Here is a 14089-nt window from a genome sequence, read left to right as displayed (position 1 = left end):
TAATTCTCAGCAAAATTGAACAAATCCAATCAAATGTGTTCTTACACGAAAACTATGCAAAATGGGAACTCACCCTCCGAATCAGATGCTGCCAGTCATCTAGGCCAGCATCCGTCACAGCCACGTCAAAGTCACGCAACTCGGAGATCGTCGTCCTCCCAGTCGCGTCAGTGTACTCAAGAGTCTCGGGGTACACTGGGGGCTCGATGCCCGCCGCCTCGACCTCCTGCAAAGACAAATAGCTCTCATTAATCGACGATCTTTCGTCGTGATTCCCAAAATCAAATCAAGTAAATAAAGGATACTCACCACTACCGGCCAATACGCCAACCTCCCGTAAAGGAACGCCGAGTAATCCTCGTCAGGCAGAAGAAGGTCGTCGCCACTGGCACCAGCCAAGTCCGCCTCCCTCTCAGCCTCGAAGGCTCCCCGAACATCGTCCCTCGAGGATCGATGGGAACCGTCAACGCGCCCGAGAGCACCGACGAGCCATACGCTCGCCCGGATACCACACAGACCCATCGACGTCCACAACAAGAAACTCGGGCTCCTAGGTCGAAGGACCTCGGCAAAGAAAAAAGGAGGCGCTCGAGCGTACTCCGCCCAAGGTCTGGGCACCCACTGCGACAAGATAAGGCAAAGATCATTCCTATGATCGATTAAGAGCAAAGGACAAGAAATATATAATGAATACGAGTGGAATACTCACGCTGCTCAGCTGAAGGGCGTTCACGTCCCGCCGGTAGACATTGTGAGAAGAACGCTTGCTCTTCGTCCGACATGACCCAATCCTCACCACGGGATAGGCCCTCTCCAACGGCTCCGTCCTCTTGGGCGCGAGGCCCGAAAGTAAGAGTACACCCACGCCCGTGAAATGTAATAGTCAATGATGATCTTTCGATCTTTGATAAAAGAAAGGAATTTACTCGGTCTAAAGGAAGGTTCATACCTCCAACAAGAGCCTGTGTCCGACAAATGCGCAGGAGAAGTCCCCTTCTCCATCAACTCCGGACGAACCATGGCCCTCATAAAGCGGATGAGGACCGCAAAACCAGCAGATGACCCGGTCCCCAACGCCCTAGGGAACTCGGTCGAAAGAAAGGGGAGAAGCTTCGTCGACAACCTCTCACCCTTGTCTCCGAGGTAAATCGAAGACAAGAACCACCAAAGCCACGACGAGCCCTCTCGCTCACCAGTGTACAAGGAGGAGGAGCCGTCTCCCTCCCATCGATCACCACCGATGCCGGGGTCTTCCCCGCAAAGTAATCTCGAACATAGGTACTGGGTACCAAACCCGCACCGCAACAGCCTTCGGCGACGTTTCCACCCGATCAACCTCCTCGCCTCGGCCGAATCCGCCCTCATGCCGCCTCCCGGCCACACCATCTCCTCGATCCCGCACGGCGGACCGTAAATCATGCCGTAGTCCTCCAAGGTGACTCCCACCTCACCAAAAGGCAGGTGAAACGTGGAAGTCGTGTCCCAAAATCGATCCAAGAAAGCGCGGACCAGGCTAAGGTTGGCCCGCAACTTCCTCTTCACGATATCCCTCCAGACCTGAACCAGAGGACCGAACGCTCCACGCTCGATCATGGCCCTCTCCTCCTCCGACAGCCGCTCGTAGTGCTCCATCGCCGTCGTGTACCCCGAGAACGACCGGATGTTCCCGGCCTCCTATTATGATTCGAAACAAAGCTATCTTTAGTTTTGAATGAATTTAAAAGAATATTTGAACAAAAATAGAAAAGGATAGGTAATGAGTTAGGGAATTCCTATTTACCAAGCTCTTCACCGTTCTGTAGGACAAGTGACCCTCTGCAGCCCACACAAGGTGCCTACTCTCCCAGTCTCGGCCACGCGGAGCTCCTCTCGGTGACGACCCCTCGTCCGAGGTGGGCCCGTCTCGGAATCTCCTCCTCCTCAGCAGCCTCCTCCTCAGGAACCTCGTCCGCAGCAGCCATCACCGCAGCGGTGAAGGCCTGCTCCAAAGCCTCCTCAACAACGGCGGCGTCTATGTCCATGGGATCCCTCCCAGAAGTAGAAGCATCGTCACCTGCAAACATTAAAGCAAATTCAGGCCGCGTCCCATGACGACAAGCCTTTGTTAAGAAATTTTCGAGCCTTCAAGGCCCGGGAATTCCCCATTCCTGGCCATCCTTGGCCATATTCCCACCAATTCAATCACTCATGTGATGAGTTGGGTCAAGTCAAGTCCAAGTCAAGGCCTAGTCTCGGGTTCGAGTTGAAAATTCGGCAGCATTTCGCTATGATGGCGGTTATGCCCTAGAAAAGTGTCCTGAAAAAGTTGTCACAAACCAAAATTCCAAGATGGTAGAAAGTTTACTCATCACCCAAGGATCCCAAATATCAAGTTTCATCACAAATGGGCAATCCTAAGGCCATTTTCGAAGCAATTTACGATCTAGTCTGGCTTACCGTCTCAAAATTCGCTCAAGGGCTCAAAACCCGATGAAAATTCAAAGTAAATACATGGTTATGTTCCTAAAATTACCTATTATCCATTTCTAGCATCAATTTGGCAAGACAAATCCATTTGGGGGAAAAGCCCCAAATTTTCGATCAAAAGGGTCGAAAACCCTAATGTTCGCGGCTCAAAATTCGACAAATATGGAAGATTAATGCAAGATTAAAGCACATACCTCGATTAGTCATATTTCAAGCAAGCTTTTGAATCCAACCTCGACGGAAATGGTGAAGATTTGAGAGAGAAATTGCAAAAATTGTGTTTCGAAATAATGAACATAAGCCTTCTGATTTTCGCGTTTTTACGCAGAATTGCTGAATTGGGGAAAAGACGCAGCAGGTGCTGCGCCTCTTCCAAGAGACGCAGCTCTTGCTGCGCCTCTTCCTTTGTTTCCCTCCATACGGATTTTCAAAAATCCGTTATGAGTTCGTTATTCGTGGGCCCATCTTTGGTGCGCCTCTTCCTCGATGACGTTTTATCATTTTGGTCCGTTTCGACGATTTTCTTTCATTCCGGCCCACGTTTTATCCAAAGACGACAAAGATTTCGCAGATTGTCCAAAATCATTTTATCCCGCGCAGCGATATTTCAAAGATATTGCTCAATTTTTATCCAAATAAGCAGTAGTATTTTTTGCGATCGCTCACTCAAGACTTTCTTTCTACGACGATCAAGATGTTCCTGGTCGTCTGTCCCCAGCGCAGTAGTATTTTGCAGTACTGCTCACTCAAGATTTCTTCCATGGCGATCAAGATGTTCCTAGTCGTCGACATATTCCCCAACCCGAGTTCGCTTGAGACCGACGCAAGCGGATCCCCAGCAGCTTCTACCGACGTCCTGCTGTTTTCAATATATCTTGTTTCCCCGCGAAGTTCGATTAAATCTCAGGTATGATCTCTTCTTATGGCTGGCGAGCCTCCTTACGTAGTCTAATGGACTTTAAACGACCCTCCCCGATAGTCGACAGACTCTAAAATGTTCCCGACGATAGGTCCTTGGCTCAGACCCCTTGAGCCGCCTCGCGTCGCCATAGTCGTCAGGTTGTAATCTTCGATTGACCTGATGGCTATACTTTGACTTTCGCCTTGTCCAAGCCTCGGTCAAAGTGGGGGCTCAGAGACACCTCGTTTCCGCACCCCTCGCAAACCACCCGGTGATGATTGGGCCGCATGTTTGATACGCGAACGATTTGTGACAATTCGTAAGATTATCGTCAAGTGATTGCTCAAATATTAATGTCAACCTCTTAGTTGTCATCTACGTGCCGATACGGTCGTTTTGGCAGTAATTAGAGTACATTCGGAGTCCGGGTCAAAAACCGTCTCCATTTTCTGATAACTGTTAAATCCCGAGTCAGAATGTTCTGGAATGTTCCGGATATTTCTATTCCATATTTCTCAAATTTTATCTTTTGGCAAATAATATCTCGTAATATTCGAAAGATAATCGAATTATTTCCGTCCTACCATAACTCAAACGCGGAAATCTTTCTTAAGCAGGAGGAAATCTCCTGGGAATAGACGCAAAGCAGTCTTTGCGCCTCTTCCAAGAGACGCAGCGTGGGCTGCTGCGCCTCTTCCAAGAGACGCATGGGCTCGCCGCGCCTCTTCCCAGGCCCTTCTTTGCATGGTTTACGTATCTTTTTCATATCTTTCCGAGATTCACTTCCAAAGAGTCTCCGAAACCCTATTTCTTCACGTGATTAGTATAAATAGGAGCTTTCGTTCCTCATATTTCTCACGCGAGTGTCCGCCCTTCTCTTCTCCCTTTGCATTCTAGACTTCGTTCTTACTAATTGGCGCCTACGTGCTTGGACTTCCGACCACGTAAGCTCGGATCTTTCCGGGTACCAGCCTCTCCGTTGCATGACCGACCAATTTGACCACTACACTCAATCAATCTAATTAATCAACTTGTTTAATCGTTTTCCTCTTTCGAGGGCACTCTTTCCTTGCATTCGCGTCGAGCATTCACTAATCGATCTTCTTAGTTCATCTCGTTCCGTCAACATGTAAGTCTGAGGGTGTAAATCTCTCTTTTATTTATTGTATTTTTAATTATCGTATCACCGTTGTAAGGTTTATGTCGAAAGCATCTCATTAAAACCGATTTCTAAAACCGTCTTTAAAACCTTTTTTGTGGATTTCCGGAGACGATGACGTCGAGAAAAGACGCAGCAACCGCTGCGCCTCTTCGAAGGAGCGCAGCAACCGCTGCGCCTCTTCGTGAGGCTGCCGCAGTTCCTGCTTCTTTTCTTCTTCCTCCGTCCTCTGTGATTCGTGTCAAATTTATTTCTTTTGTTTCGTTCGTCTGTTAATTCGTTCGCATGATAGTTTAATAATTCGTATGTATATTAACCATTATCATTAACATGTTTAAATCGTCATAAATCCGACTTAAATCCTAAATAATCAATATTTACGGGTTTTTGTCATTAAATTCAAACCCGGATTTTAGAGATTCAATTTAACCATATTGAGTTTCTGGGATTCATTGTTGATATATTTTCACCTGTTTAGTCATTAATTCGTCGTCGTTCATCATGTTTAGTTAATAATTCGTTTAGTTAGTTGGTTTAATTAATCATTCATTAACATCGACCCTTCACATAATTAATCCGTTTATTTCCGTCTCATCCATGTTTTACTGTTTTTATGACCTCAATCATATGCAAATAATTCATTAATCACTTCTATCCGAGTAAATAACACCAATTGACCATTAATTTACCAATTAACATTAACAGTTTGCAGTTCCGGCTTCACAGCCAGAACTCACCCTTGGAACAGACGCAGCAACTGCTGCGCCTCTTCCAAAGGGCGCAGTGCCTGCTGCGCCTGTTCCAGGGTGAATTCTGTCCCTGAACTCCTTTTCTGCCTTGACCTAGTTTAATTAGTTTACGTATTAATCAACTAATATCTGTATTATCACCTTCTGATCTGTCGTGTTTTATTCTTTTATTTCTTTTTCTCAAATTATCCGTTTTAAAGGTATTTTCGACATAAATCGCCTATTCCGATGTAATTATTGTAATTTATATTTACTGTAATTTATAATTATTGTATTTCCTTTATTGTTTGTATGCTTCACATGTAAATGAACCCTAAATCCAACTTCGACATCAATTGTATGCTAATTACGTGTCAACCGACTTAGTTAAATTCTCATATGTTAGGATTAATCTATGGATGTTGCATTGCATGCATGTAGCCGACGATATATCGAGTACGAATAAACTTCCCTAATCATTAGTAGAGGCCGCTATCGAGGCGGGCGGGATTAGGTGTTCGATCAAAAGAGCTTCCTAATACGTACCCTCACCCCTTACTCCAGATCTCCGTGAGCACCCGTGTTCATTGGCATCCGCGAGAGTTATTCTAGACATAGAATGCTAAGGGTAACGATTGCTTAGTGTTCATGTCACTACTTTGTGTCTTGACATGACACGAGGTATTCGAACGGTTCCAATTTCCCATAAAATTGGTGGCGACTCCTTATAAAATGCAAACGCTTGTTTTCGAGCCCCTTCTCGCCAAGCGCCCCCGTGGGCGGCCCGCTGTCCACACATGTATTGGTTAAAATAGGAAATCTCCCAAAAAAAATTCTAGGAAAAATTTGAGAAACATGCTAACTCATAAAAATCCACATACTTGTAAGTTGTCATTTTTCATGTATTGATATCCAAATGTGTCTTCCTCCTGAAATTTATCAATTGTACATACAAATTAGTATTAAACCAAAATCAGATGCCCACGAAATATAATAAAACATTATCAAATGAAAATAATGGAAATTAAAAGAGAACATGAGAAAAACAAATTAGCTTTAGGATGATACAACAAAAAAATGCATATCTATTGTTATGCTTTATGGAATGAACATTATCATTTCGAGATTAAAAAAAGTAGGAATTAAAAAGCTATATTGTCATGAAAGTTTTCAAGGTAAACTAAAAATATGAATCATTATAAAGGAACTTGAGAAATGAGTTATGGAGAAAGAAGATGAAAAGTGTAGTTAAAAGTTAATGATGAATTGAATTAGGTATTCATGTGGAGGGAGATAAAAAGTTTATTACCTTTATTATAAGATTATAATTGTAGGAATAAATATTAGGGGAATTATTTAAAACAAATATGATATTTATAAAATTATAATTGTAGGAATAAATATTAGGGGAATTATTTAAAACAAATATGATATTTATAAGACTATAATTGTAGGAATAAATATTAAGGGAATCATTTAAAAAAAAAAATATGATAAGACTTGCAATATGACTTCTTTGAAATCACATGGTTATGCCACTTAGCTTATCGCTTAAAATGTGCGTAATGTTAGCTTTTTTTATATTATTGTATATGTTTCATGTTATGATGTCTATAAGTAAATAATCAATAAAATTATTGGATTCAGAAAATATCCTATGGAATAAATTTTAATGGTTTATCTAGCCTTTTATATATATTGCATAAATTTATTATTATTACTAATAGATTTAATTATAATTCCATATTATGCTGTCAATTTTCAAACAATCACTAAAAGTTAATAAATTATTGAATTTTAATAATTTCATGTGGATGTGAATTCTTCAATCTTACACTTTCATTTAATTATATTTATTTATTGATGAGTGAATTAAATTAATGCCATGTAATTATAATTTTATAATCCATGTCACATTAAAATTAGCCATGTCATATTAAAATTTGCCATGTCATATTTATAGGTGCCATTTTAGTTACCCTTTTAATAATATTGTATAGATTTACAAACACATACAGGTATACAACATACCACACAAACATAGCACAAACACACACAACATCAGTTCAACCGTTGGTATCCTGAGTTTATTCTCTCTCCCCCGCTTTCTACATTCTCGTTGCCGGCCGTCGCCCAGTTTCCGACGCCCAGATTCCGTTGCCTTCCCTTATTATCCTGCTCGTTCTCTTTATCATCATCATTATCATCAGGTATGTTCACTTTTGTGTTTCGTCATTAGGGTTTTAAGATCATTTTTTTTGTTTTTCGTCTTCTTTGTTATCTTTATCATCCCGCATCATCTACTTCATTCCTCTTATTAGGGTTTTAGGATTTTAGAAGCTCAAACTGTTGTTTTAAATTTTCATTCCTCTTTAGGGTTTTAGATACTCTGCATGTCGGTGTTCATTTCCTATTTCATTCATATTTAGGGTTTTAGGATTATCATGGGTGAAAAACGGAAACGAAGTCAAAAGAATAATAAGCCTGGGGATAATAAGCCTGGTGAGAGGGGTGCTACGAAGTGCCCTGCAGCCCTTGCAGCTATAGCGGCTAAACAGCCGCTTAAAATAACATGGAACACGAAGGGTTTCCCTACTGGTCCAAATGCGAAGGATTTATCCACTTGGATTGGATGTTGCACAAGACAGTTTGTACCTATCCATTTAGATGAAATTAGGAATTTGAATCCAAAATTGGCGCAGTTATTCTTGGATCGTATAAAGGAAGCCTTTGATATTGCCGAATGCTATGATAAGTATTTAATACAGAAGGCAAGGAGTGTCTTCAGGCAGTGGAAGTGTGACGTTGGTAAGTATTGGTTGTATGTGGACAAAGAGACGGGGGAGATGCGTAAGAGCCCACCGTCAAACAAGTGTCCCACCATCACTCAGGAACAATGGGATCTTTTCAAAGCGATTCGAACTAGTGAGAAGTTTGAGGTTAAATATCCTCGCCTTTTAATGATTTACCTATCATTTTTTTAATTAATGAGTTCTCTATAATCTTTTTATTATCTCATCTACTTGCGCTTTTATATAATTTGAAGGCCGTTAGCAAAATAAATCGTGCTAACATTTCATGCAAGAATGGGAAATGGTATGGTTCTCGAGGCGGTTACAGATTGATAGAAGACCAACTCGTAAGTAGCATGCATCCCCCTGTTTATTTGATTTTTTTAATCACACTTGGACTTGATACACATTTATATATATAATTGTTACCATGTTAATGTGTAGGTGGCAAAGGGAGTAACCGACTTGAATCGGCATGTAACTTATAAAGAAGGGCACACGCCTAAAAGATCCCGGCCGTGTGACAAATATAATCAGGAAGTGCTGGCCAACATAGTAAGCATTATTTTATTAAGACGAGTTCATTACTAACTTTATTATTTTAGTCACAAATATAATTTGAAGTTTATTTAATATATTATAGGAGAAGGTATTGAAGGAAGTAGAAAAAGGGAAATTCACTCCCAATGGTCGTGATGACGTTCTTGCTAGAGCGATCGGCCGACCCAAACATCTAGGTCGATTGAGGGGCGTCCCGTTACAGGTTGGAGTCACGAAATATTATGGGACAGTTGCCCCGAAAAAGAAGAAAAGGAAGGCTAAAGGCTGAGAAGGCTGACATGGTACCATTTATTCTATTATTTTCATTTAAGTTCACATGTTATTGTTTTAAACAAATTGCTGAAACATTACATTCTTGGCACGCAGGTTCAGTTATTGACATCCGTGATACTAAAGATGAATTCTGGAGGCAAGCCTTCCGAAGAAGAATTGAAGATGATGGAGGATGTCATTAAAGGGGGTAAGGTACAACAGATTGGTCAAGAGGCCGAGAACACTACTACCTTGGCAATACATAAGAAGGAAGTATCGGTCAACGAGATTCAGAAATATCAGGTACCTACTGCTTCTGAAGTTGTAACAACTAAAGCCGATAAGGTAAATATATGACTTCCTTATTTTTCTTTTCTCTTTTTTGGGTAAGATCAGGGGGTGTGTTCCCTGCCAGCTCTAATGCTATAACTTCTGACATCGTGCCATTGGTTAGTTTTATTAGGTAAATGAGTCTGAAAAGGAGATGCAACTTGAGTTATCCGCCACAGCTGACAATAATCAGGGGATGCAACTTGAAAAGACGGCTGATGGAAAACAGCAGCATACATCCCCTTCAAATCAGTTCACAGTTTTCGGCAAGGTATGCATGAAATCTTTAATTAGTGAAATTTATATGAATTCTATTAAATTTTGGGATATAAAATATAATGTATGTGTTTTCTTCAGACCGTAAACAGGAAGGTAGTTATTCTTGCTGACCCTAAATCCGCGAAAGCTGTGCGTGTTGGCCGGGGTCTCGTAGACGTTCCCACCAAATCAGCGGAAACTTTATTGATTCATGGCGAAAAACTTTTGCCGAATCATAGAAAAGTGGAGATAACTCAAGTCTTAGAAGGCCATGAAAAATTTCAACTGCCCGTCCCAGTTCGTGACGACATTACCATTCTGGCAGATGCGGTCGGAAGTTCATTGGCCTGAATCTCACATCTTCCTGGCTCGTTCGTCTCCGCCTCAACCGAAAGCAGTTGGGGTTAGAAAAAATACCTTTATATGTTAAATTTTTATATGTTAAATGTTTTTATATGTTAAAGTTATATGTTATTTTTTTTTTGTAGGGAACAAAAAACAGGATAAGACGGATAAGCCTAAGTCCCTAGAGATGCCAACTACCTCGTCGAAACAACAACTTGATGAGGTATTTAATTAACTTCTCCATTTTTTTTAAAACCTCCCTTTATTTATATTTTTTCTGTATTTCTAAAAAGCATGGAAATTTTGTGTAGGGGACAAAAAAGACGGATACGCCTAAGTCCCCAGACATACCTACTACTGCCTCATCATTGAAAGAGAAAGTTGATGAGTTATTTAGTTAAGTACTCTTTTATTTTTATTACTCCAACTAGGATATGTTACCTTTGGATTTTTTATTATTTTATTTATCTACATGTATAGGCTGGTGGTAGTAGCACAAAAAGAGAAAAGCATTATTTCCCCGCACTGAAAGATGTTAGGAGTATAAACTCCACTAATTTTTCTGGGAGCGAATTCATGCTAAAAGTAAGAATGCTGACGATGAGGAAACTGTATTTGGAGGCTAGCCGTCGCATAGTAAACGAGCAATTGATAATTATTTCGCTCGATGAGGATATTTTAGGGATTGAGCGCGAAGCAATTCTGTCATGGGAGCTGCTAGCCATTTGGGCTGGCGTTGACGAGATTGATGTCCAACACCTATTTGTTTGGATGAAGTAAGTTTCTTAATAAATCATTTCATATTCTAATATTCTGACTAGATAGTGTTTTAAATACCGGAATTAATACCGTAATAATGTAGAAATCGAGAGTGATCCCCGAGAACAAGATTCCATGTGATCAATACGGATTCCTGTGCCCCTATATTTTATCTATGCATATCGCGTTGATTCCGTATGAAGATCGGGTAGATTATATTACTCGGGAATTGGCGACAAACAAACAGCTCATATTTGCCCCTTATAATGAAATCGGGTAATAAACAAATTAATATTACGATTCCACCTACAATTGCATTTTCATAACTAATATATGTACTTGTTAATAATGATGATGTCTCTTGATGTAGGAGTCATTTGGTGCTAGCAGTCATCATGCCGACCAAGAAGAAAGTTTTTTGATTGGACTCTTTGCATAGAGAACCAAACGAGACCTTTAAGGGCTTGATTATTAAGTAAGTTTATAATACTGATTTATTTATAATAACATTAAGTTTCAATTTTTATTTATAGCAAAAAGCTCATTTTTGCCCCAAAAATATGAGTTTCTGCCTCCTTTTTTTTAATAAAAAAAAAGGGCCTTTGAGAAGAAAAGAGCTAACGAGGATCAACCCATGAAAGATTCTTATGATGGCCCTACTTTTATTACGATAACAGGGGTACGTGCTCAAATACAATACCTTAAGTGCAAAAATCTGTCTAATAATAATATGTGCGCAAATACAATACCTAAAGTGCAAGATTCTAATGTGGGCCTTCTCATCTCTTCGTTTTTTATGTAATAATAGGTCCCTCTCCAGCCGGATAGCATACAATGTGGATACTACGTTTGTCGGTTCATGTTGGAGATTATTATGCGAAGATATATCCTTATTCCAGAAAAGGTTAGTAATTTAATAATGTGTTTATTACTTTTTTTTAAATTAGAGCTGATGTTGTCTTGCTTGTTTGCTATACCATGATGTTTGCTATCTTTGAATGATGTATGTTGTTACAATAATGTCTTGTCTTTGTTTTTTCCGCAGTATGTAATCAACGCGCCACAAGTACCTCAGTACAAAGGGCACCAAATAGACGAGGTAAGGGACATGTTGGGCAAATACGTCTTAGAACATTGCAATGAAGACTAAATGCATGATACTTAGAGCTTAGATCAGCTTACTAAATTTTTTGTTGAAGTTAGGGAATGATATTTGTAGATAGAGCTAGGGGGATGCACAGTTTTAGGAATCTTAGTTCATGTAAAGTGATCAAATTGTAAGTATATATGATGTCTTTCTTTGTTGTGGTTGAATTGAATCTATTGAGTTCGATGAACCCAAAATTGTGATTTATCTTCTTCTTGATATATGTTCTTTCTTGATATATGCAGAATTTTGAATGGCATGAAACAAATTTAATTTTTAAAAAAATTACGAAAATTTAATAAAAACGGTTACTAAAACAAAAATCGTTTTAAATACCTTTCACAAACACCCGCGCATAATATTCAACAACATGTTTTAAAAAAAGAACCGTTGTAAATACCTTTCACAAATACCCGTGCATAATATTCAACAACAGGTTTTAAATGAAGAACCGTTGTTACTAACAATTTCAACAACGGTTATTTTACGTATACCCGTTGTTAAAAGTCTTCACAATTTTGGTGGGAAAAATATAACAACGGTTTTGTTATATGATAACCGTTGTTATATCCTTCCCACCAAATTTTTTTCAAACTTTCTACAACGACTTACTCGCAACAACAACCGCTTTTAACCGTTGTGAATAATTTCCACAGCGGCTTTAGTAAATAACCTAACCGTTGTAAATACCTTTTGCAACGGCCGCTTTAACAACGTCCGCTTTTTGTTTTAACAACGGTTTTTACCCGTTGTTATAACCTGTATCTGTAGTAGTGTTGATACCTCTCAGAACCACATTTGAACCTTTACAGACGTTCAGAACTCCACCTTCACCATGAAAACTGAAACCCTTACTGTCTAACGTACTTAAGGAAATCAGATTCTTTGTCATCAGTGGAACATGTCTAACTTCGTTCAATGTGCAGAATTTACCGTCATATGTCCTTATCTTGTCTGAGCCTATTCCAACTATTCTGCAAACAGCACTGTTGGCCATAGAAATATTGCCCTCATCTTATAAACCACTCTCTGCGCGGTCATATATGGTAAGATGCTTCAGAATCTAAGATCCACACATCAGTGTGATGTGTGACCCTATCGGTAACTAAGCTAGAGCATAATCATCCTCCTCGGAATCTGCATTTGCTACAACAACAGTGCCGGATTTGTTCTGTTTTTATTTCTTGGGACAATTAAATTTCCAATGCCATTTTCCTTTATAGTAGTTACAAACATCAGTAGGTTTAGGACCCCTAGAACCAAAGGTACCAGCAGAATTAGAAGAACCAGAATAAGACGGCTTCTTATACTTTTTCTTCCCATAATTTCCCTGTTCATAACCCCCGGTAGCTACTAACCCTGCGGCCTGATTCTCTGTAACCGTACCAGCCGCCTTATGGCACAATTCTCTAATATGAAGAGACGATCTAAAATCTTCTAGAGACACAGTATCTTTACCCACAATAAAAGACTGTACAAATTTCTCATACGATAATCGTAAATAAACTAACATAATTAATGTGGCATCCTCATCTTCTACCTTAACATCAATATTACGCAGTTCTAGTAAAATTGTGTTTAACTTATCTAAATGATCTCGAAGAGGAATACCTTCCTGCATTCTCAGACTGAACAGACGTTGCTTCAGAAGCAACTTATTGGTAAAAGAATTCGCCATATAAAGACTCTCAAGCTTTTTCCACATACCTGCGGCAATATCTTCCTCCGCAACTTCAGTGATGATATCATCAGCAAGACACAACATAATCGTTGAATGTGCCTTCACCTCCAGACTGGCCATCTCAGCGGTGACAGCAGCGGTTGCGCCATTCATCTTCTTCGTTGAAAGCGGCGACCACAACCCTTGCTGCTTTAACAGAGCCCGCATCTTGATATGCCATAAACTAAACTGTTTCTCCCGGTAAAGCGATCGATTTTTATGTTCATAGCCGACATCTTTCTCGATGGTCAGGAACCCGAAGGCTAATACCAGTTTGTTATAACAGATGCGAGAAAAGATAGATAAGAATAGCAGAAGATTTACGTGGTTCACTAACGACAGTGTGTTAGCTACGTCCACATGGCATAAGGGAGAGAGTTTTATTAATGTGTGCGGAGTTTTTCAGAGTATATATTCAGACGGTATGATAAGCATGACTACTAGGGTAAGAGTTAGAGAGTTTATATAGTAGTCTCTAACCAAATACAGAATGGCCTAATAAGGCGCAAGACAGAGCTCTAACCCAATACAGATAATGGATTCCAGGCATAAATCCAACAAATACAAACTAGAAACCTCTTTCAACAGCCATTCTTGAAGCTGAGAAACTTATAGGCATCATCATCAAAGCAGGAGGCTTATGTCTCAAATCACTCATTAACCCGTCGCAA

This window comes from Silene latifolia, chromosome 3 (genome assembly GCF_048544455.1).
Source record: "Silene latifolia isolate original U9 population chromosome 3, ASM4854445v1, whole genome shotgun sequence".
In the NCBI taxonomy this organism is placed as follows: Eukaryota; Viridiplantae; Streptophyta; class Magnoliopsida; order Caryophyllales; family Caryophyllaceae; genus Silene; species Silene latifolia.
This window is presented reverse-complemented; position numbering follows the sequence as displayed.